We start from the raw sequence: 24,221 nt of genomic DNA on the forward strand, positions 1-24,221 counted from the left end.
AATGATGTGACAGCCCTGTCCCAGTGTCCAGTGATGAGGGGACATGCTGAGGAGATGAAGGAATCTCCTGCTGCAGCTGTCACAGCTCTAGCAGCAGATCGTGATCTGTAGCAGCACTTTAATAGCAGAGAATCGCGATCCTCTGCTATTGAAAGTGAAAGTAGCACCAAGCATGACACACACACAGCCCCCTCCACACATGCACCCCACAGTGTCCCCCTCCCCCCCCCCCCCCCCCCCCGCAAGCCAACAGCTGACAGCTCCAACCAGCAGCATCCTCCTCCCCCCCCCCCCCCACTGGCTGACAGCTCCGACCAGCAGCATCCTCCTCCCCCCCCCACTGGCTGACAGCTCCGACCAGCAGCTCCCCCACCTTCCCCCTCACCCCCATCCCGGGACTACTGACCGACAGGTCTGTCACCCCTACACCTCCCCACCCCCACCCCTGACTACAGACAGCTCGCAGTACCCCTCCCCCGTGAGAGACCGGCACTCCACTCCACTCCCCCTCCTCCACTCCCCTTACCTGTCAGCTGAAGATCCTGCAGGCAGACCAGAGCTTCCTGAAGCAGCCGGCAGTAGAAGATCTACTGCGCATGCGCAGGAGTAGAAGAAGCGCGTCCCCGTGCAGAGAACACCTGGAGCTGGCCCGACAAGAAGAGGACAAGAGACTTGTCGGAACCAATGGCAACCGAGGAGCAACACAGGGGGGGGGGCACCCCTAAAGGTAAGTGAATAACTTCTGTTTGCCTAATTTACAATGCACAATGTATATTACAAAGTGCATGGAAATGGGCAAACAGAAGTAATGAGACCTAATGTTTATGGCCGGACAACCCCTTTAATTTTGTTCTCTTTAGTAATCAATCTCTCTGGCTCCTTTATTGCAGTTTTTATCTTGTCCTTATATATTTTTTCCCTGTATGTTTTTAGAGCTTCTTTACTGCCTTCCTGTTTTTAGTTATTTAAACAATATTTTTTTCACTTATTACCCCCTTACAGTCTTGTTGAGCCACATTGGTTTCTGTCTATTCGTAGTTCTTTTGCTTTTGAAGGGTATGAACTGCTCACGAGGTATTTAGGACATTTTTAAACTTTTCCCATTTGTCGCCTGTACTGTTATTTTTTAAGACATTGTCCCATTTAATGTTGCCAAGAGTAATTCTGAGCTGATCTAAGTTAGCTTTACTAAAATTCAGTTTTTTTGTCGCTCCCTGGTAAGGCTTCCTATTGAATGACAACTGGAAGTTAATTATATTGTGGTCACTATTTCCCCAAGTGTCCCTCAACCCCCATGATTCTGTCTGGTCTGTTGGTTAATAATAAGTCCAGAATAGCCCTCCCTCTAGTTGGCTCCCACACAAGTTGGGTGAGCTTATTATCTTTAATTGTTTTCGAGACCCTATTGCTCTTCTGAGATTTGCAGGTTTTCGTCTTCTCATATTTTATCCAGATAATTAGGGTCCCCCATAATAATTACTTCTTTGCGGTTTGACACTTCTACTTGTCTTAATAATAAGTTTTCAGTTTCTTCTGTTATTTTTGGTGGCCTATAGAATCAGGATTTTATTAGTTTTCCCTCCCTGTTTTTTATCCATAGATACAGATTCCACATGTTCATCTCCTACAGCTATATCTTCTCGTAGTCTCTGTATTAAGTAGGATTTAGCACACAGACATACCCCTCCCCCTTGCCAGTTTCCATGATCTCTTCTGAAGAGATTGTAACCCTGTAAGTTCACATTTTTCATCCAGCCATGTTTCCTTTATTCCGACTATATCATAGTTTTCTTCAGACATTATCACTTCAAGCTCACCCACTTTACTGATCAGACTTCTTGCTTTCATTGCCATGCAGTTTATATGGTTGTGGTTATTGTTGATAAGGGCCAATGGGGGCTGTAAAGAAATTAATAAATGTCGCTTATCAAAAATAGTATATATGCTTATCAATCTATTTTAGCAAAAAGAATATTTTAGCAATATATTGTATGTGTAACAGAAGTCATGACTGTTTTTGAGGAAGTACGTCTGATCTAAGTGGAATCAGGAAGCTAAGGCCAGATGTCTTGGAATTTAGCAAAGACATAGCCTAACCGCAAAGAAGTTGCTAGCTCTTACATGTGAAATCAGCTATTTCTTAATGTCATTTATCACAAGAATTAAGTCACAAGAGCAGATGTTCATAACTATAGTAGAATTATCAGCAATTTCTTAAAGATGTGTTTGTCTGAGTCATATATCACACGTCTAAAGTTTATTGAATGATTATGTCATAAGTTTATTGTAAGATGTATGGAAATCACGAGGTTTTTCCCTGTTTAGCCACACGTCCCGTCCTGCGAGAAGGGGCTGGCTATAAAAGCCAAGAGATACAGACAATAAAACAGAGTCACTTGTTTCAAACCATATACTGTGTGTATAGGTCTGTGCATGGTCTCTCAAAAGGAGCGCTCCTCCTGCTTAGGTCAATTTGGAACCGACAACATAACTGACCAGTCTGTTTGAACAAATTAACCCTCGACAGTTCTTGGCGTCCAACTAGGGGGCGGGGCTTACCTTTACGGGACATCGCAACCAGTAGACTGAAACAAACTCCTGGCCCGTTGACGTGGATACTGGATTCGGAGACCCCAGACTGCAAACACCGGTGTAGAGGTAAGAGCTTATCTTACTATTATACAGTCTGGATTCTTTTGATCTGTGTCTCTAACGGACTAGAGGTATGTTGTTGCCTGTTTCCTATATTTTCTGCCCCGTCCATATTTTAGAGTGAATAAGTTCATTTAACTGTCCTAGACGGAAGAACTCACTCATTGGGACTTAAAGAGTCATGTTGTCTGTATTGGAGATTGAAATAATTGTTATTGTTATAGTCTCATTTCTGGCAGTCATATTCTTACTCTGGATCTGTTATAATATTACTAAAAGTTCCCTAAGAGGCGAAGTCTGGTCTCCCCTGAATCCTAGTGTTTGAAGTTGACCACGTTTTAGTTCTGTAAATCTATTCCGGGACAGGGAACTGTGTGTTCCCAGATAGTCTCAGTGATTATCTTAGTTTACTGTCTGAAATATACGTCCTGTATACTTAGTGAAGAATAGTTGGAAGTGGTCAAGATGGGGTCTGAACAATCTAAGATATATCAGACTCCTATTGAGATAATTAAAGATAGAGAAGGGGAGGACATTTGCAGACAAGCCTATAAAGTTTACAAACGTATAGGCCTTAAGAAGGCGGGAACATTCAATTATGAATTTTGGTCACAATATGAGGATAAGCATAGAAAGGAAATAAGAAATAAGGGTTTGGAAAAAGGCATGAAGGCTATTCTGGACTGCTCTAAAACAGCAGAAGACGAACACTGGGACTCCGAATCCCGAGGCGAGGGCATTTTAGTTTATTGTCCTATGCCCCGGCCACCAATAGACGTTCCCATGGAAACCCCTACGGTTCCATTAGTCTCTCCTGTCGTCCCGGCCGTTCCACCAATGTCTCCTAATAATCCCTTTAATTCTCTGTATCCCAATTTGCCGCCCTTGCCTCCTACGTATCCACAGGCTACTGCCCAGATGGATACACCTCCCTACAGCCCTCAATCAGGATCCCCGGGCCCTGAAGTAAATAGAGGTCCGGCTTGGGACTGTCCACGTTGTGGTCAACAGAATGCCTGTTTTAAAGAAATCTGTACAGTATGTGGGACTCCACGTCCCAGGGATCAGTGTAGACAACCGATTCCCTTATTCCCAGTTACAACCTCCACTACCCATTATAGAGAACCAAACAGACCGAGTCCACCATTGGGCACGGTCAGACAAGAGGACACTGACAGACCATCGTCTTCTAATGACAGACCTACGGACGCACATAGACCAACTCCCGGGTCTACAGTCACTACATGGCGACCTTGGAGCGCCACAGACCAGATGGCACTGTGTCAGCAACTGCCCGATCCCCAGACAGAGCCAGCAGCTTTCCATAGAAAGTTGGAAGTCATACAGAAAAACTACTCTGCCACTTGGACAGATATGGAATGTCTTATGAATGTAAAATGTCCTCTGGGCCTTTACAATAGTATTGCTCAATTTTGTGGTCTTGAAGATCGCCCAGATGACCCCCAGACATTACTTAGTGGTACTCAATATGTTGACAAGGTTAAGACCTGGTTTAAGGATAAAGCCCAAGAGAGACGTACAGCCCTAACCCAGTGTAGACAGAACAAGGGCGAGTCTATTGAATGTTACTTTGGCCGTTTAGAGGAAGTTGGCAGAGATCTGGGTTTGTATGATTGTCCAAAAGCAATACGTAATGCTGCTTTTTGTGAAGCCTTTATGCAAGGAATAGATAAGCGCCTGTCTGAACGCGTTAAAGCATGTACCCCCGATTGGCGACAGGCCAAACCGCGTGATCTATATAAGAAAGCTGTAGGATTTGTCATGGACACAGAAGACCACGCAAAGTGTGTTATGATTAAACATTACACCATGGAGGGGGACACAGTCCGACTTAACGACCCCAGGCGGGAGACCCATAAGTGTTATAACTGCGGGAAGACTGGACACTTGGCCCGTAATTGTAGAGCCCCTAAACGCCCTAGACAGAACATGTCAGACGAAAGGGGGCAACAGGGAAGTACGGCCACTACCACATCATCCCGCCCACAGGGAAACAACGGGTATACCAATTACCAATGAAGGTCTGGCACTCCTTCCCCCGTGTCCCTTATAGTTACTGACGCACGTGGGCCACAAATTTTTCAGCCTCTAAAAATCCAGGGGAAGGAGGTGCCCTTTTTAATTGACACAGGGGCCACTAAATCATGTGTCAGTACCTCACAAGTCAATGACCTTAGTATTCCCCTCTCAGACTCCATAGCCATAGCCGTTGGAGTGTCCGGGGAACCAACACCCATGCGTGAGACCGAGCCCATAGAAGTCTCTTTTCAAGGGTCACGAGTCCTCACTCGCTTCCTGGTGTCACCCGCTGGGGATTGCATCATGGGAACCGATGTGATGGGACCCCTGGGGTGCTGTATTCAGCTCCATCCTTCCGGTGAGGCTCATGTCAGTACCTCTGCGGCCGACCACCAAGTATTCTGTCTCATGGCAGCAGACTTGGTCACTCCGCCTCCTTCTTGTACTGTATATGTGTTGACCCCAGAAGATACACAGGTTCTCTCAGCAGTGCCAGAGACCCTTTGGGCAAAAGGGAAGACAGACTTGGGCCATCTCCACGTACCCCCAGTCATGGTATATCTCAAAGATGGGGAAAAAGCCCCCATGATTCGCCAGTATCCCCTAGCCATGGCACAGGAAGACGCAATAGCCTCCACTATTACAGAGTTATGTGCCTTGAATGCTTTAAAACCTTGCGTCTCACCCGCTAACACGCCACTCTTCCCGGTTAAAAAGAAAGGGAAGAAAGGTGAACCTGATACCTACCGGATGGTTCACGATCTAAGAGAAATCAATAAGGTGACCATCCTAGAAACACCTTTGGTCCCCAATCCTTACACTCTGTTGTCCACCATACCATCCGGAACCTGTTGGTACACCTTGATCGATCTCGCCAATGCATTTATGTCCGTCCCGATCCACCCCGATTGCCAGTACCTGTTCGCCTTCACGTTCCGAGGAAAACAGTACTGCTGGACTGTCCTACCACAAGGGGCACAAAACAGCCCAAATCAATTCACCCGATGTATGAGGCTTGTACTTGATGCATGGACGGTCCCACCAGGTGTGGCCCTGCTTCAGTATGTTGATGACCTCCTACTGTGTGCACCGGACAGACCTACCTGCGTTGCGGCCTCACTCAGCCTCCTTTGTTTTCTTGCAGACAGTGGGTGTAAAGCCAGTAAAGACAAATTACAGTTTTGCAAATCTCATGTTGTGTTTCTTGGTCACTGCCTAGGTCCTGGTACAAAACACCTCACGCCAGAACGTACCAAGGTGGTGGAGGACATGCCACTCCCTACCTCCCATGCTCAGTTGCGGACATTTCTGGGGTTAGTTTCATATTGTCGGCCGTGGATTCGCTCTGCCTCCATGACCATGCAGCCTCTGTACGACTGCCTGAGTTCCAAGCCATTTGCTTTGTCTCCGGAAGCCGAGTCAGCTTTCCATCAGCTGAAAATACAGATTACCAGTGCTCCAGCACTGGGTCTGCCTGACTATGATAAACCCTTCCAGATGTTCGTGACTGAGATGGCGGGACATGCTACTGCCGTCCTCACACAAGAGCATGGTGACAAAAAGCGCCCTGTAGCATACTACAGTGCACATCTTGATGCAGTAGCCAGGGGTTCACCCTCCTGTGTAAGAGCAGTTCTGGCTGTACAAGCACTACTTGAGAAAGCTTCTGAGGTGGTCCTAGACTACCCTCTTGTGGTCCTCACGCCCCATGACGTACATGGAATTCTGACACAGGTGAGCCGTAAACATCTGTCTCTTGCTAGACAGGTTAAAATGGAACTTGCAGTACACTCTTCATCCAATGTCTCATTTCAACGTTGCACAACTTTGAATCCGGCCACCTTACTGCCATTAGGTGACACTGATTCAAATGGGGGAGTAAGCACAGGGGATCAACTTTTTGTCAATTCCCTAGGCGAAGAGGAAGCTTTTGACACCGAGCACCAGCATGACTGTGCTGCTCTGATGGAGCAGGAGACAGCTGGATTTGCTCATGTCACAGATAAGCCTCTCCTGAACCCCCACCTTGAAATGTTTGTGGATGGATCACGATACCAGAATGAGATGGGCAGATTTGTGACAGGGTTTGCTGTAGTATCAATGAATGAAGTACTGATAGGCCGCGCCATGCCCCCACATATGTCAGCACAGGAAGCGGAGCTGTGCGCTCTGACCGAGGCCTGCAAGTTAGCCCGGGGAGTCACTGCTAATATCTACACGGACTCCAGGTACGCGTTTGGCGTTGCGCATGACTATGGGCCGATTTGGCGCGCGCGGAGCTTCCTAACAGCTCAAGGCAGACCGATAAAGAATGGTGAGGCAGTAAGTAGTTTAATGTCAGCTATCATGCTCCCGAAGCAGGTAGCCATAATAAAGGTAAAGGCACACACCCGAGGGGACTCCTTGGAAAGCAGAGGCAACGAGAAGGCAGACGGAGCAGCAAAGGCTGCAGCCCTGCTGGACTGGAGGGCACCCGTGTGCAGAGTTCAGACCAGGTCCTGCCCAGCGGAGGAGGATCCTGATCCCCCTGCCAAGGACCAGACCCTCTCTGTCCCACCACAGAAGGAGGTGGACCTACTCCCCTCAGGGCAAGAGCAGGAGCGCTGGGCAAGTGCAGGGGCAGTAAAAGGAAATGAAGGTTGGATGATGGGTTTCCGTATGTGTTTACCTGCGGCTGCCTATCCTAGTATGGCCCTTTTGGCTCATGGAAAGGTGCACGCTTCTCGTAATGCCATGGTAGCCCTGGTGGAGAAAATGTGATACGCTCCGGGATTTGACAGGATGGCAAAGGCATACGTCAAGGCTTGTGAAATCTGTGCACTACACAACCCCGGTCAAGTAGTAAAGACCCCTCGGAAGTGCACTCCGCGACCTTTGTACCCCTTCCAGAGACTACAGATAGATTACATCCAGCTGCCCAGGTCAGGAAGGTATGAGTATGTCCTGGTATGCATTGACCTCTTTTCTGGGTGGGCTGAGGCCTACCCGGTCACGAAGGCCACTGCCCAGGCCACTGCAAAAAAACTTGTGTCAGAGTTAGTGTGCAGATTTGGGGTACCAGAGACCATTGAGAGCGACCGTGGTACTCACTTCACTGGTGAGGTAATGAAGGAAGTCATGTCCGCCTTAGGAGTAGAGCAGGCCTTTCACACCCCCTATCATCCGCAGAGCTCCGGAAAAGTAGAAAGACTCAATGGCACCCTCAAACTTAAGATACAGAAAGCCATGGTTGAAACAGGAAAACCTTGGCCCGAGTGCCTACCTCTGGCCCTCTACTCAGTACGGACCACACCAAATAGGAAAACAGGACTGTCTCCTTATGAGATTCTCTTTGGCTCCGTGCCCAGGTTAGGACTGTATCACCCCCAAGCTCTATCCCTGGGTCATGATAAAGTTACTTCCTTTGTGCAGGACTTATGCCAAAAGCTAAAAATAACACACGACCTAGTCTTCTCTTCTATTCCAGACCCTGATAGTTTGGAAGGATCCCACTCTCTGAATCCCGGAGATTGGGTGGTGGTAAAGAGACACGTCAGAAAGACTTTGGAACCTCGCTTTGACGGACCATACCAAGTGCTGTTAACCACTCCCACCTCGGTCAAGCTAGAAGGCAAACCCACTTGGATCCATGCCTCACACTGCAAGAAAGTTCCAACGCCTCAGCACCACGAGGGGGGTGGAGAGTAAGCCCAACCCAGGGTGGGGGAGGAGGATGGCAACCTGGACACCAGCATTGATAGTCTGGATAGGTGTATTATTTACCCTTTGTTTTCTTGGACTACTCTCTTTTCGGGACAATTCTTCATCAACTGTCGATGTAAGAAGAAGATGGACTGTTTGGGCAGAAGGACACCCCAACATGTGGGAATACTTTGCAAAAGACGTACTGAATATTTCCCACATGTGCATGCCCAACCTTCGGAGTGGGGAAGATATTTTACGGACTTGCTTACTGTCTATCCCCACTCCAATAAAGACACTTCGCGATATATATTCAATAGTGCATAACGATAGTGATGTGGAGGAGGGCAATGTTATCCAGGAAAATACCTTTCTTAATGTATATGAATATTGTCCCCATTGTGATGCGGTCGAACATACACTTTGGTCTAATATGACTCGTTTCCGGGTCAGGAATGTCGCTCCGGCTGAGGTATGCTATAACTTCACATGTAATAAAGAATATATGGGAGGTTGTGCGCAGAGAACCAGGGTGACTAGTGATTCCCAGAGACTCTGTAATCGCACAGTCGAGCAATGTAGAAAGGTACACACTCCTATGCTTTGCAACCACACAGTCCGAAGCCCCAGCCATTTTAGGCACGTCAAATTACCATTAGGCTGGGTCCTGTCCTGCGGTAACCTGACTTACACATATATTCCAGCTAACCTGACCGGAGGTCCCTGCTCCCTAGCTAGATTAAGTATACTAATGTACCAAAAACCTAGCATCCCACAATTCACCAACAGACAAAAGAGGGAGGTAGAAGGACTGGATAGCAACTGTGAAGGACCACCCACTCTACTTAGCTACTCAGAACATACGGCACTGGCAGTCAGTATTGTGGGTGTTCCCGGGTTGGCACAATATAACGCAAGAGTAATCAATGGATTAGCATGCGATATGGTAAAGGGCCTGAATGCGACATCACAGGCCTTGGACCTCCTCCTACTAGACATACAAGGAGTCAGGAAAGCAGCTTTACAAAATAGAGCCGCCATAGATTACCTGTTGCTCGCAGTAAACCACGGATGTGAGGAATTTGAGGGGATGTGTTGTTTCAACCTCTCTGATCACTCAGAATCCATTCACCAAAAGATCAATACCTTGGGAAAAATAGCTACTAGCATAAAACAGGATAAAGACCAGGGATGGTTTAGTTTTCTTAACCCTGCAAATTGGTTTTCTGGTCTGGGAGGATGGTTCATGGGAATCCTACAAAGTATATTACAGATAATTGTCATGCTGTTGTGTATATATATAATAATCAAAGTCATAATCTCTTGTGTGAGCAAATGTACGGCAAAAGCCTTTGCAGCCCCTGTGTAGGCCGACCCCTGCTGGATGAAGGCAGAACATACGGCGGTTCCTTCCAGTCTTGTCACTAGGTAGTGTAGGGTCAGGGTAACGCGACCTGGACGTGTTCACCACTAGGACTATCTCCAGGAGGGACATTGGTGTGGGTGAAGATTAGGGAATCCCCTGCCGTGCGTACCTGTGCACGCTACTAGTATTGTAACATCATACTAGAGACGCCTTATATGGGCTAGTCGACCAATAAGACCTACCTCGACTATGACTTTTCAAAATAGAACTGGACCCTGTGTGTGACTTCCTGATGTCCAAAATGGGGGAATGATAAGGGCCAATGGGGGCTGTAAAGAAATTAATAAATGTCGCTTATCAAAAATAGTATATATGCTTATCAATCTATTTTAGCAAAAAGAATATTTTAGCAATATATTGTATGTGTAACAGAAGTCATGACTGTTTTTGAGGAAGTACGTCTGATCTAAGTGGAATCAGGAAGCTAAGGCCAGATGTCTTGGAATTTAGCAAAGACATAGCCTAACCGCAAAGAAGTTGCTAGCTCTTACATGTGAAATCAGCTATTTCTTAATGTCATTTATCACAAGAATTAAGTCACAAGAGCAGATGTTCATAACTATAGTAGAATTATCAGCAATTTCTTAAAGATGTGTTTGTCTGAGTCATATATCACACGTCTAAAGTTTATTGAATGATTATGTCATAAGTTTATTGTAAGATGTATGGAAATCACGAGGTTTTTCCCTGTTTAGCCACACGTCCCGTCCTGCGAGAAGGGGCTGGCTATAAAAGCCAAGAGATACAGACAATAAAACAGAGTCACTTGTTTCAAACCATATACTGTGTGTATAGGTCTGTGCATGGTCTCTCAAAGGAGCGCTCCTCCTGCTTAGGTCAATTTGGAACCGACAACATAACTGACCAGTCTGTTTGAACAAATTAACCCTCGACATTGTTTCTATGCATTATGCTATTAATGGTCCTATTAGCTGTTCTGTCAGTTCTAACTGTACTAATCCCACCTATTCCCCCCCCCCCCCCACTCGATCCCTCTTCGATTACTTGGTCCCAAGTCATTGTTTACATGGTCTTCCCCCCTATTTCTTTTTTTAACTTTGTTTTCCTTATTAAAGGAAAATTCGCACAGTACATAATAACATTTTTTTTTTTTCATCAAATGCCAGTTCAATATTACATATATAACATGCTGATTACATATATAACATGCTGATTACATATATAACATGCTGTGCTTTAACTTGCTTGGTGATAATAATAACATTTTTCCTGTATGATTTATCCATGTACATGACAATAAACTTTTAACATCTAAACATGAACTGTCTATGCCGATTATTTAAATTATTGTGTTGTGGGGCTTCGTGTTTATTATTTACTAGCTGATATACCCGGCTTCGCCCGAGTTAATTTGGTACTGGTGTTTATCTGGTGTTCACACGGAAAATCTTATGAAGTCGTGGTTACTTTAGAGATACCGGAAAAACATATGTTCACCATTTTGCATAGTTCTCTGCGTTACCCAGGAAACACCACGGGGAGGTAACCATGCGACGCTTCCTTTATATAAAATGACATCAGGAGGTTTGTGTCTAAGGACCTAATCTGAGGATAGAGTGGAGTTGGTATCCAGCCAAGCGCCCCATATCTCTTGAAATTTATTTGGGCACCCTCTATTTTGGTAAATGATTTTCTCGTAGGAGATTACCACGTTCACTGTCCGAATTCAGTGTGGAATTGTCGGGACTCCCACAGCCATCCAATGTGTTGCTATCGCTTTGCGTGCGAAAAATAAAGTTTTTTGGAGAAAGATGCGGGTGTGGTATGGCCACACCTCCTCCTCTAGTAAACCGAACAGAATTGTCTTAGGGTCCATCCGATATTAAAGAGGGGGGGGGGTAACAGTGAGTTTATGAAGGAAACAATCTCAGACCAGAATCTGTTTACCAGGGGGCAGTCCCAGATCAAGTGCCAGAAATTAGCTTCTGGCTGGCGGCATCTATGGCATGAGTTTGAGGGAGAATTGCCCATGTTATATAGTCGGCTAGGAGTGAGGTATGCTTGGTGCATTATATATAGCTGGATCAGTTTGTTGTTGACCGCAGGGGAGACTAAGAGATGGGATTCGGAGATATCCTCCCAGTCCTCGGGTGTTAAGGATGGGATGGAAGCTTTCCATTTATCGTAGGCTGGGAGCAGGTTGTGGTCGATTTTAGCTGAGAGGAGATGTGTATCGAGTACCGAAATTAGGCCCTTTGGATCTGAGGATGACGATTGTGGGGAATTTGGATATGCTTGCAGAGGTAGATGGGAATTGGGAGTTTAGCGCGTGCCTTAGCTGGAAAAATCTGAATAATTGGAGCTGAGGGGATTGCAATTTTTCGCGTAGTTGATCATATGTAGGGAAAATCCCATCTGTGTATACGTCCCCTATTGACACTACTCCCAGGGAAATCCAATATTGGGGGTCTGGAACCGACTGCAGTGCAGTGAGACCGGGATTGTTCCATAGGGGACTTCCCCCCTATTTCTCTTGTTGCCCTCCCACCAATCCCATCTTTACACATTCCTCCAGCCTTCTAGCCTTCTTCTGCCCCAGTACAGCTGCCTCCTCCGCATTAAGATGCAGCCAGTCCCTATGGTAGAGCCTGTAGCCAAAAGCAAATACAGCTCTGTTCTCTAGGAATCCAAACCCCCTTCTTCCTCCACCAACTCTGAAGTCACTTGTTTACTAGAGATGAGCGAGCACCAAAATGCTCGGGTGCTCGTTACTCGAGACGAACTTTCCGCGATGCTCGAGGGTTCGTTTCGAGTAACGAACCCCATTGAAGTCAATGGGCGACCCGAGCATTTTTGTATATCGCCGATGCCCGCTAAGGTTTTCACTTGTGAAAATCTGGGCAATTCAAGAAAGTGATGGGAACGACACAGAAACGGATAGGGCAGGGGGGGGCTACATGTTGGGCTGCATCTCAAGTTCACAGGTCCCACTATTAAGCCACAATACCGGCAAGAGTGGGCCCCCCCCCCTCCCTCCCAACAACTTTTACTTCTGAAAAGCCCTCATTAGCAATGCATACCTTAGCTAAGCACCACACTACCTCCAACAAAGCACAATCACTGCCTGCATGACACTCCGCTGCCACTTCTCCTGGGTTACATGCTGCCCCCCCCCCATGACCCAGTGTCCACAGCGCACACCAAACTGTCCCTGCCCAGCCTTCAGCTGCCCTCATGCCACGCCACCCTCATGTCTATATAAGTGCGTCTGCCAGAGGAACCGCAGGCACACACTGCAGAGGGTTGGCACGGCTAGGCAGCGACCCTCTTTAAAAGGGGCGGGGCGATAGTCCACAATGCTGTACAGAAGCAATGAGAAATATAATCCTGTGCCACCTCCATCTGGAGCTGCACACGTGGGCATAGCAATGGGGAACCTATGTGCCACACACTATTCATTCTGTCAAGGTGTCTGCATGCCCCAGTCAGACCGTGGTTTTTTATAAATAGTCACAGGCAGGTACAACTCCGCAATGGGAATTCCGTGTGCACCCACAGCATGGGTGGCTCCCTGGAACCCACTGGCTGTACATAAATGTATCCCATTGCAGTGCCCTGGACAGCAGAGCTAACGTCAGATTAAATGCAGGTGGGCTTCGGCCCACACTGCATGCCCCAGTCAGACTGGGGTTCTTTAGAAGTGGACACATGCAGTTACAACTCCCTGTGGACCCACAGCATGGGTGGGTGCCAGGAAGCCACCGGCAGTACATAAATATATCCCATTGCAGTGCCCAGCACAGCTGATGTAACGTCAGCTGTAATGCAGGTGGGCTAAAATTTAATTGGATTACACTGTAGGTGAGGGCCCCCAAAAATTGGTGTACCAACAGTACTAATGTACCTGAGAAAAATTGCCCATGCCCAACCAAGCGGGCAGGTGAAACCCATTAATCGCTTTGGTTAATGTGGCTTAATTGGTAACTAGGCCTGGAGGCAGCCCAGTTAAAATAAAAATTGGTTCAGGTGAAAGTTTCAACGCTTTAATGAGCATTGAAACGTATAAAAATTGTTTATAAAAATTATATGAGTGAGCCTTGTGGGCCTAAGAAAAATTGCCCGTTCGGCGTGATTATGTGAGGTTTCAGGAGGAGGAGCAGGAGGAGGAGGAATATTATACACAGATTGATGAAGCTAAAATGTCCCCGTTTTGGATGGTGATAGAGAACGATGCTTCCATCCGCGGGTGCAGCCTACATATTGCTTAGGTATCGCTGCTGTCCGCTGGTGGAGAAGAGAAGTCTGGGGAAATCCAGGCTTTGTTCATCTTGATGAGTGTAAGCCTGTCGGCACTGTCGGTTGACAGGCGGGTACGCTTATCCGTGATGATTCCCCCAGCTGCACTAAACACCCTCTCTGACAAGACGCTAGCCGCAGGACAAGCAAGCACCTCCAGGGCATACAGCGCGAGTTCAGGCCACGTGTCCAGCTTCGACACCCAGTAGTTGTAGGGGGCACTGGCGTCACCGAGGACGGTCGTGCGATCGGCTACGTACTCCCTCACCATCCTTTTACAGTGCTCCCGCCGACTCAGCCTTGACTGGGGAGCGGTGACACAGTCTTGCTGGGGAGCCATAAAGCTGTCAAGGGCCTTAGAGAGTGTTGCCCTACCTGTGCTGTACATGCTGCCTGATCTCCACGCCTCCCCTGCTACCTGGCCCTCGGAACTGCGTCTTCGGCCACTAGCGCTGTCGGATGGGAATTTTACCATCAGTTTGTCCGCCAGGGTCCTGTGGTATAGCAACACTCTCGAACCCCTTTCCTCTTCGGGAATGAGAGTGGAAAGGTTCTCCTTATACCGTGGGTCAAGCAGTGTGTACACCCAGTAATCCGTAGTGGCCAGAATGCATGTAACGCGAGGGTCACGAGAAAGGCATCCTAACATGAAGTCAGCCATGTGTGCCAGGGTACCTGTACGCAACACATGGCTGTCCTCACTAGGAAGATCACTTTCAGGATCCTCCTCCTCCTCCTCAGGCCATACACGCTGAAAGGATGACAGGCAAGCAGCATGTGTACCCTCAGCAGTGGGCCAAGCTGTCTCTTCCCCCTCCTCCTCCTCCTCAACGCGCTGAGATATAGACAGGAGGGTGCTCTGACTATCCAGCGACATACTGTCTTCCCCCGGCTCTGTTTCCGAGCGCAAAGCGTCTGCCTTTATGCTTTGCAGGGAACTTCTCAAGAGGCATAGCAGAGGAATGGTGACGCTAATGATTGCAGCATCGCCGCTCACCACCTGGGTAGACTCCTCAAACTTTCCAAGGACCTGGCAGATGTCTGCCAACCAGGCCCACTCTTCTGCAAAGAATTGAGGAGGCTGACTCCCACTATGCCGCCCATGTTGGAGTTGGTATTCCACTATAGCTCTACGCTGCTCATAGAACCTGGCCAACATGTGGAGCGTAGAGTTCCACCGTGTGGGCACGTCGCACAGCAGTCGGTGCACTGGCAGATTAAACCGATGTTGCAGGGTGCGCAGGGTGGCAGCGTCCGTGTGGGACTTGCGAAAATGTGCGCAGAGCCGGCGCACCTTTCCGAGCAGGTCTGACAAGCGTGGGTAGCTTTTCAGAAAGCGCTGAACCACCAAATTAAAGACGTGGGCCAGGCATGGCACGTGCGTGAGGCTGCCAAGCTGCAGAGCCGCCACCAGGTTACGGCCGTTGTCACACACGACCATGCCCGGTTGGAGGCTCAGTGGCGCAAGCCAGCGGTCGGTCTGCTCTGTCAGACCCTGCAGCAGTTCGTGGGCCGTGTGCCTCTTATCTCCTAAGCTGAGTAGTTTCAGCACGGCCTGCTGACGCTTGCCCACCGCTGTGCTGCCACGCCGCGCGACACCGACTGCTGGCGACGTGCTGCTGCTGACACATCTTGATTGCGAGACAGAGGTTGCGTAGGAGGAGGAGGAGGGTGGTTTAGTGGAGGAAGCATACACCGCCGCAGATACCACCACCGAGCTGGGGCCCGCAATTCTGTGGGTGGGTAGGACGTGAGCGGTCCCAGGCTCTGACTCTGTCCCAGCCTCCACTAAATTCACCCAATGTGCCGTCAGGGAGATATAGTGGCCCTGCCCGCCTGTGCTTGTCCACGTGTCCGTTGTTAAGTGGACCTTGGCAGTAACCGCGTTGGTGAGGGCGCGTACAATGTTGCGGGAGACGTGGTCGTGCAGGGCTGGGACGGCACATCGGGAAAAGTAGTGGCGACTGGGAACTGAGTAGCGCGGGGCCGCCGCCGCCATCATACTTTTGAAGGACTCCGTTTCCACAACCCTATACGGCAGCATCTCCAGGCTGATAAATTTGGCTATGTGCACGTTTAACGCTTGAGCGTGCGGGTGCGTGGCGGCGTACTTGCGCTTAAACACTTGCGCTAGCGACGGCTGGACGCTGCGCTGACAGACATTGCTGGATGGGGCCGAGGACAGCGGAGGTGAGGGTGTGGGTGCAGGCCAGGAGACGGTAGTGCCTGTGTCCTCAGAGGGGGGTTGGATCTCAGTGGCAGGTTGGGGCACAGGGGGAGAGGCAGCGGTGCAAACCGGAGGCGGTGAACGGCCTTCGTCCCACCTTGTGGGGTGCTTGGCCATCACCCTTGTGGGGTGCTTGGCGCATGCTGGTGGTGGTGAGGCTGTTGGTGGTGGCTCCCCGGCTGATCTTGGCGCGACAAAGGTTGCACACCACTGTTCGTCGGTCGTCAGGCGTCTCTGTGAAAAACTGCCAGACCTTAGAGCACCTTGGCCTCTGCAGGGTGGCATAGCGCGAGGGGGCGCTTTGGGAAACAGTTGGTGAATTATTCAGTCTGGCCCTGCCTCTACCCCTGGACACCGCACTGCCTCTTGCAACCTGCCCTGCTGATGCCCTTGCCTCCCCCTCTGAAGACCTGTCCTCAGTAGGCGTAGCAAACCAGGTGGGGTCAGTCACCTCATTGTACTGCTGCTCTTCCTCCGAATCCTCTGTGCGCTCCTCCCGCGGACTTACTGCCCTTACTACTACCTCACTGATAGACAATTGTGTCTCATCGTCATCGGCCTCCTCACCCACTGAAAGGTCTTGAGACAGTTGCCGGAAGTCCCCAGCCTCATCCCCCGGACCCCGGGAACTTTCCAATGGTTGGGCATCAGTCACGATAAACTCCTCTGGTGGGAGAGGAACCACTGCTGCCCAATCTGAGCAGGGGCCCGAGAACAGTTCCTGGGAGTCTGCCCGCTCCTCAGAATGTCTCATTGTAATGGAGTGAGGAGGCTGGGAGGAAGGAGGAGCAGCAGCCAGAGGATTCTGAGTTGCAGCAGTGGACGGCGCAGAACTGTGGGTGGACGATAGATTGCTGGAACCACTTTCTGCCATCCACGACAGGACCTGCTCACACTGCTCATTTTCTAATAAAGGTCTACCGCGTGGACCCATTAATTGTGCGATGAATGTGGGGACGCCAGAAATGTGCCTCTCTCCTAATCCCGCAGCAGTCGGCTGCGATACACCTGGATCAGGAGCTCGGCCTGTGCCCACACCCTGACTTAGGCCTCCGCGTCCTCGGCCGCGTCCACGTCCTCTAGGCCTACCCCTACCCCTCAGCATGCTGTATTACCAGTAATGCAGAAACAGAACGCTGTAATTAAATGTGCCGCTTATTGGACTGTGGTTGCAGGCTGACTTTGCTTACGGAACACCAGGAAATAATTTGGCGCAAGCCTGCTGTAACACTTAGCTGGCTGTGTATGATTTTGTAGAACTACTACACCCAGCACAGACAGACCCAGAACACTGAGCACAGTCACAGGCAGGCCAAATAGATTTTTTGCCCAATATTTTTTGGAAAAGGCCCACTGCGTATATTCAATCTATAATATATGTCTTCTGGCCCTGCCTACACAATTCTATCCCTGGAGTATTAATGCTCTGCACGGCCGATATACCAAAAAAAAAAAAAAGTGCAACACTGCACAAAGCAGCCTCCACAGTACTGCACACGGTAAGATGTGGCCCTAAGAAGGACCGTTGGGGTTCTTGAAGCTTAAAATACTCCTAACACTCTCCCTATAGCAGCAGCACCAGCAGCAGCACTTTCCCTCAACTATGTCAGAGCGCATCTGTGGCGAGCCGCGGGAGGGGACGATTTTTATACTCGGGTGACACCTGATCTCGCCAGCCACTCACTGCAGGGGGGTGGTATAGGGCTTGGACGTCACAGGGGGAAGTTGTAATGCCTTCCCTGTCTTTCAATTGCCCAGAAAAGCGCGCTAACGTCTCAGAGATGAAAGTGAAAGTAACTCGAACATCGCGTGGTACTCGTTACGAGTAACGAGCATCTCGAACACGCTAATACTCGAACGAGTATCAAGCTCGGACGAGTACGATCGCTCATCTCTATTGTTTACCTGCCTAATCTCCCGCGGCCTGTCTGGTGTGGATCTTGGTAGTATTTCTGAGAAACCTACCTTTGAGGTCTTTACCCTGAGCTTAGATCCTAGGTCCCTGAAAAGGGTGATTATACCTACCTGATAATCGGGTTTCCAGGAGTCTCCACGACAGCACCACCTGAGATCGCCTCCTCCTGATAGGACAGGAACACACCGAGAGGTTAAAATCCCCCCCCCCCCCCGTCCTCCCCTCCTCAGTGTATTATAACGAAACTGCCGGGGTAGGAGCTAACTAAAACTTTTTACCTATCTGGTAGATTTTTTTGTTTTTGTTTTTTATTATAATAATTTTTTACATTTTTTTTAGGGAGGGAATGTACCGGTGCTGTCGTGGAGACTCCTGGAAACCCGATTATCGGGTAGGTATAATCACCCTTTTCCCAGGTCATCTCCACGACAGCACCACCTGAGACGTATCAACTAAAGTAATTCTAGGGTGGGATTGCCGCTGAGAGGACCTTACGACCGAAGGACATGTCCTCATCGAGCTGCACCTTTACCCTGTAATGTTTGACAAAAGTGTGTGGCTTTTTCCACACTGCTGCCTTGCATATCTGCTCTACTGATGCCGGCCCATGAGGTCGCTACTGCCCTCGTGGAATGGGCTTTAAGAGCCGAGGGGGCCTCCTTCCCCAATGTCTTGTATGATTCGCTAATAGCCAGGCGGATCCACCTAGCTATAGAGCTTTTAGCTGCTTTTTTCCCCCTGTTAGGGCCTGAGAACTGGACAAACAGGTTGTCGTCCTGCCTCCATGGGCCTGTGGCCTTGATGTACATCAGGACCGCTCTCCTCATGTCTAGGCAATTCAGGGCTCGCTCTCTCTCGTCTTTTGGGTGCTTATAGAACGAGGGGATTGCTATGTTCTGGGCCCTATGGAATGGGGATACTACCTTAGGCAAGAAGGTCGGGTACGTTTTGAAGACTAATTTGGTGTCTGTAATTTTAAGGAGCAGGTGGTGGATGGATAGGGCTTGTAGCTCGCTGACCCGTCTGGCTGAGGAAATTGCCACTAGGAGGATTGTTTTAACTGTGAGCATTTTTATTGAGAGCCCCTCAATTGGTTCGAAGGGTTCCCCTGACATGGCCCCCAAGACTAAATTCAGATTCCAGTCTGGGCATATGTTGGTGGATCAAGGTCGCAGCCTATCTGCCGAAGTCAGGAATCTACTGATCCACCTGTCTCCTGCTAGCTTAGTGTCAAATAGGGTGCTAAGGGCTGCCGTTTGGACCCTTAGGGTGCTTGGGGCGAGGCCCATATCCAGGCCCTCCTGCAGGAAGTCCAGGATCAATGGGATGTCAGCGCCACTGCTTGAGGAGTCCCTCTCCTGTTTCCAAGAGATAAACCTCTTCCAGATTTTCTGGTATATGCAGTTCGTAGTCTCTTTCCTACTTGCCATTAGCGTCCTGACTATCTTGTCCGAGAATCCCCTGCCCCTCAGTATGGTTTCTTCAGTAACCAGGCTGTTAAATGGAATCTGCTTATGTTGGGGTAGTTCAGGGGCCCCTGCGTTAGGAGATTCAATTGAGCCGGAAGGGTGACTGGCTCCTGGATGCTCAGGTTTCTTAGAAGGCTGAACCAGCTCCTTCTTGGCCAAAAGGGAGCCACCAGGATCAGGGTGCACGCCTATGACCTGAAGTGCTGCAACACCCTTGGGATTAATGGAATTGGGGGAAAGGCATACACCAGTTCTCCTCCCCAATCCTGGCTCAGGGCATCCACCGCTGTTGGCCGGTCTTCTCGTCTGAGGGAGAAGAAGTTCTCCACCTTGGTGTTTTGTCTTGATGCGAACAGGTCCAGTTGTGGGAGACCCCATTTGTCCGTCACAATCCGGAATGCCTCCTGGGATAGAGACCATTCCCCTGGGTCTATACGCCTTCGGCTGAGAAAGTCTGCCCTCTAAATCAGGGATCCCTTCAAGTGTACTGCCGATAATGAGAGGATGCGGCCCTCTGCCCAGTGAAATATTCTTTGTGTGATGCTCTGTACAGCTGGCGACCTCGTGCCCCCCTGGTGCCGAATATGGGCTACTGCCGTGGTATTGTCCGATAGCACTCTTATGTGTTTGTTTTTTACAGTGTCCCCCAGGTGCTGTAGGGCCTTCCAGATCGCCTGTAGCTCTCTGTAGTTTGAGGACTGGTGTTTCATCCCCAGCGGCCATGGGCCCTGTAGGAGCTTGTCTCCGACGTGCGCCCCCCACCCCCAGGAGCTTGCGTCTGTCGTGACCTGCACAGCCGGATTCAATATCCAGTGGACTCCCCTTCCCAGATTTCCTGGGGACGTCCACCATCGCAAGGATATTTTCACTGAGTTTTTGATCTGCATTCTCATTTCTAGGGAGGATTGCTTGCCGTCCCATGCTGGGAGAACTGCTGCTTGCAGAGGTCTAGTATGCGCCTGGGCCCATGCTAGCCCCGGGATGCATGACGTTAGGCTTCCCAGGAGGGACATAGCCTCCCGGATTGAGCATGACCGTCTCCGAATGAAGGATTCTACTATCTGTCAGATTTTCTGCACTTTTGACTCGGGGAGGAAGGAGCATTGAGCTTCTGAGTCGAGTGTTATACCTAAAAACACCTTCTCCGTGCTGGGGTTTAGGCTGGACTTCTCCCAATTTATTATCCAACCTAGGAACTGTAATAGGTTGAGCACCGTTGCCAGGTTTTCTGCTAGGCGTTCCCTGGACTCGGCTATAATTAAGATGTCATCCTGGTAGGGGATTATCAGAATCGACCTCTGCCTTAGGTAGGCTGCAACCTCCGCCATGATTTTCGTGAAGATGCGGGGAGCTGAGGAGATTCCAAAGGGCAGGCATCTGAATTGGAGATGTCTTGTCCTCTTGCCCATATCTAGCGCGAACCTTAGGTACTTCCGTGAGTCCCTGTGGATTGGTACGTGAAAATAGGCGTCCTTCAGGTCGATCGATGCCATGTAGGCTCCCTTGGGGATCAACCTTACTGCTGACGTGATTGATTCCATCCTGAACTTCCGATATTTGACGAAAATGTTCAGAAGTTTTAGATTTATTATCATGCGTGAGCCTCTGCCAGGTTTTTTTATTAGGAAGAGTCTGGAGTAATGCCCCCAGGTCTCTTCTCTCTGTGGCACGAAGGACACTGCTTTTAGACGTTGTTGGTCCCGTACCGCCTGCTGGAGCGAGTACAGTTGTTGCGCTGGACCTCTGGTAGTAACGTATCTTCTCCTGGGGAGGGATACCAGCTCGATTCGGTATCCCTGCTGCAGGATCTCCGGGATCCACGGGCTCCTGCAAATTGAGGCCCATCGATCCGCGAAGCTCCGCAGCCTCGCCCCCACTGGGATAGCGTCAGGGCTTCTGCTTGACTGGATCCCCCTGGTGCGGGTTGAAGAGGAAGTTCCTCCCTCTGCCCCCCTTGGGGTAACTCCAGCGGCCCGTCTTGCCTTTGCCCTTATACGGTTCCGGCTGTTGTGCTGGGGCCCGGAAGGTCTTCCCTTTACGCTGTTTTTCTTCCGGGAATCCTTTCTTTTTATCTGACGCCTTTTCTAGGATCTTGTCCAGATCCGGACCAAAGAGGAACTGGTCGTAAAAGGGGAGCGAGCATAATTTATTTTTTGATGCCAGGTCACCCGACCATGACTTCAGCCTCAGGACACTTCTGGCCGAGTTGGTTAGGGCCGTTGTTTTTGCCGAGAGTTTCACCGACTCCGCTGCTGCGTCCGCCAGGAAATTGGTGGCCATTTTTAATATAGGGAGGGAATCTATAATTTGTTCCCTCGGTGTTTTGCTCGAGATATGCAGTTCCAGTTGCTCTAGCCATACTCCCAGGGTTCTAGCGACACACATGGCTGCAACCCCTGGTCTGAGCGTACTGGCAGCTGCCTCCCAGGATCTTCTTAATAGGCCCTCCGCCTTCCGATCCATTGGGTCTCTAAGCTGTGTGGCGTCCTCAAAGGGCAAGGTTGTCCTCTTAGCCACCTTAGCCACTGGGACGTCCACTTTGGGTACTTCCTCCCAATTCGCTCATACCTCCTCCTCAAACGGATAGCGCCTCTTAACCCCCCTAGAGGAGAAGGATCCCGTGTCGGGTTTCTTCCACTCCTTGTGTATTAACTTAGATATATTGTTGTGGACCGGGAAGGTATGCTTCCGCCTTTCTCCTAATCCCCCAAAGACCTCGTCCTGTATGGTGCGGGGTTCCTTGGGTTTTTCCATCTTTAGCGTGGCTCTAACGGATTTGATAAATTCCGTTAGGTCTTCTCTGTAGAAGAGGTACTTTTTGTATTCCTCTTCCTCTGAGGACTCCTTGAGCACCAGCTCTTCTGGTTCACATCCTGAACTCTCTTCAGAGTCTGAGTGCTCCTCTGGGCTGTACGCCTTTCTTCTGCATTTTGCCCCCGATGCCCCCTTTGGTGGCGTTTTAGGAGTCGTCAAGGCTGACCATACTTTTTCTCGGACAAGCTTCCTGACGTCCTCGAGGAATCCCCCTGATTCTTCTTTGACCAGCTTGGCTATGCATGTTTTGCATAATGACCTCACATGCGAAGCCGGTAGTCTTGCGCCACATTCTGCACACTTTTTCGCTTTGGCTCTGGGAGGGGCATCTCTTTTATCCCCCTGGCAGATAAACAAAATTTTGCGTGTAAGGATGCAACATTCACCAATAACGTACACGAATATGCATGCCTTGTTTTGCCCCACTGGCTACTTACGGTTCCCGCCGCGGTTGAACATTCCGCGACCTCCGGTGCTGGAGCACTCATTGCTTGTTACTGGTGCTGCAGACACTTTTGGGGCAGTAAGCCAATACTCACTGAATGGCTCTTGCTCGCTCAGCGCCATCTTCTCTCAGGTTCCTTTTAAATTTTTTGAAATTGGCGCCTTTAATTTTAAGCCCCGCCCCCTCTGAGCACCGGCCGCACTTGCCGCGATGACGTCATTGTGTTAGTCACATGGCGCGGTGCCCCGCCCCCCTCCATGCTCGTTAAGGAGAGGCAGGAAGCGCCGCGCTCGTTCCTAAGCCGGCGCTGAGGAGAACTGGAGCCCCGCATTGAACCCCCCCATGGGCCGCCACGGGAGGAACCTGGCCCAGGGGAACCTGGACCACTGCCCTCCGATCCGCTGGTAAGTTCTTCTGGCTGGCGTCTCCACCAGCCCCTCTCGGTGATCCTTCCTCCTGGCAGGACAGGAAAACACTGAGGAGGGGAGGACGGGGGGGGGGGGGGGATTTTAACCTCTCGGTGTGTTCCTGTCCTATCAGGAGGAGGCGATCTCAGGTGGTGCTGTCGTGGAGACGACCTGGGAAATCACTTTTAAGGGTCCTCCATCAACCAGTGACTTTGTCATTGGTGCCAATGTGCACCATGACTGCTGGGTCCTCACCAGCCACTCCTAGTTATGCCCAATAATTGGGAATGCCCAATAAACAGGATAACGGAGTTAATTTTCATGCATGATGCCACTGTTCCTGCATATGCCAGTATGACCCTCGGCGGATAAGAAATTCAGCCACAGACAGTGCTTAAGTACCACGGGTCTCTAGGAATGGTAAGACGGGCAGAAATTTTACTTGAAATGAAGAGTAGGCAATACAAGGCAATTAAATTGTAGACTTCACAGTGCAGGTAAATAAACAAAGATCAGTACCTCCACACAGCTCTCCTAGACTTAAAGACGCACATGTGTGAACAGAGTTAATTGACTTGTAGTACCTCCACCCAGCCTTGGAGATGCGTGAGTGTGACAGACAAAGAGAGTACCTCTACGCGGTGATCCAGACTTCAGACGGACGCGTAGGAAAAAAGACTAAATCAGATAGTACTGCTGCACTGGGGCTTGTAGGGACAAAGTCAAACTTACTGGTGCTCTGTATCTCTCTCTCAACAGGGCTCACTCCATTAGCATCCAATCACATACAGAACAGGAATCTCTCCTTTTCTTCCATGCTGCAGCACACAAGGGCTGAAGGTGACCTTTTCCCACTCTCAATCACTCACATTTATACCCTCTCTCATA

The sequence above is a fragment of the Eleutherodactylus coqui genome, chromosome 1 (genome assembly GCF_035609145.1).
Source record: "Eleutherodactylus coqui strain aEleCoq1 chromosome 1, aEleCoq1.hap1, whole genome shotgun sequence".
Classification (NCBI taxonomy): Eukaryota; Metazoa; Chordata; class Amphibia; order Anura; family Eleutherodactylidae; genus Eleutherodactylus; species Eleutherodactylus coqui.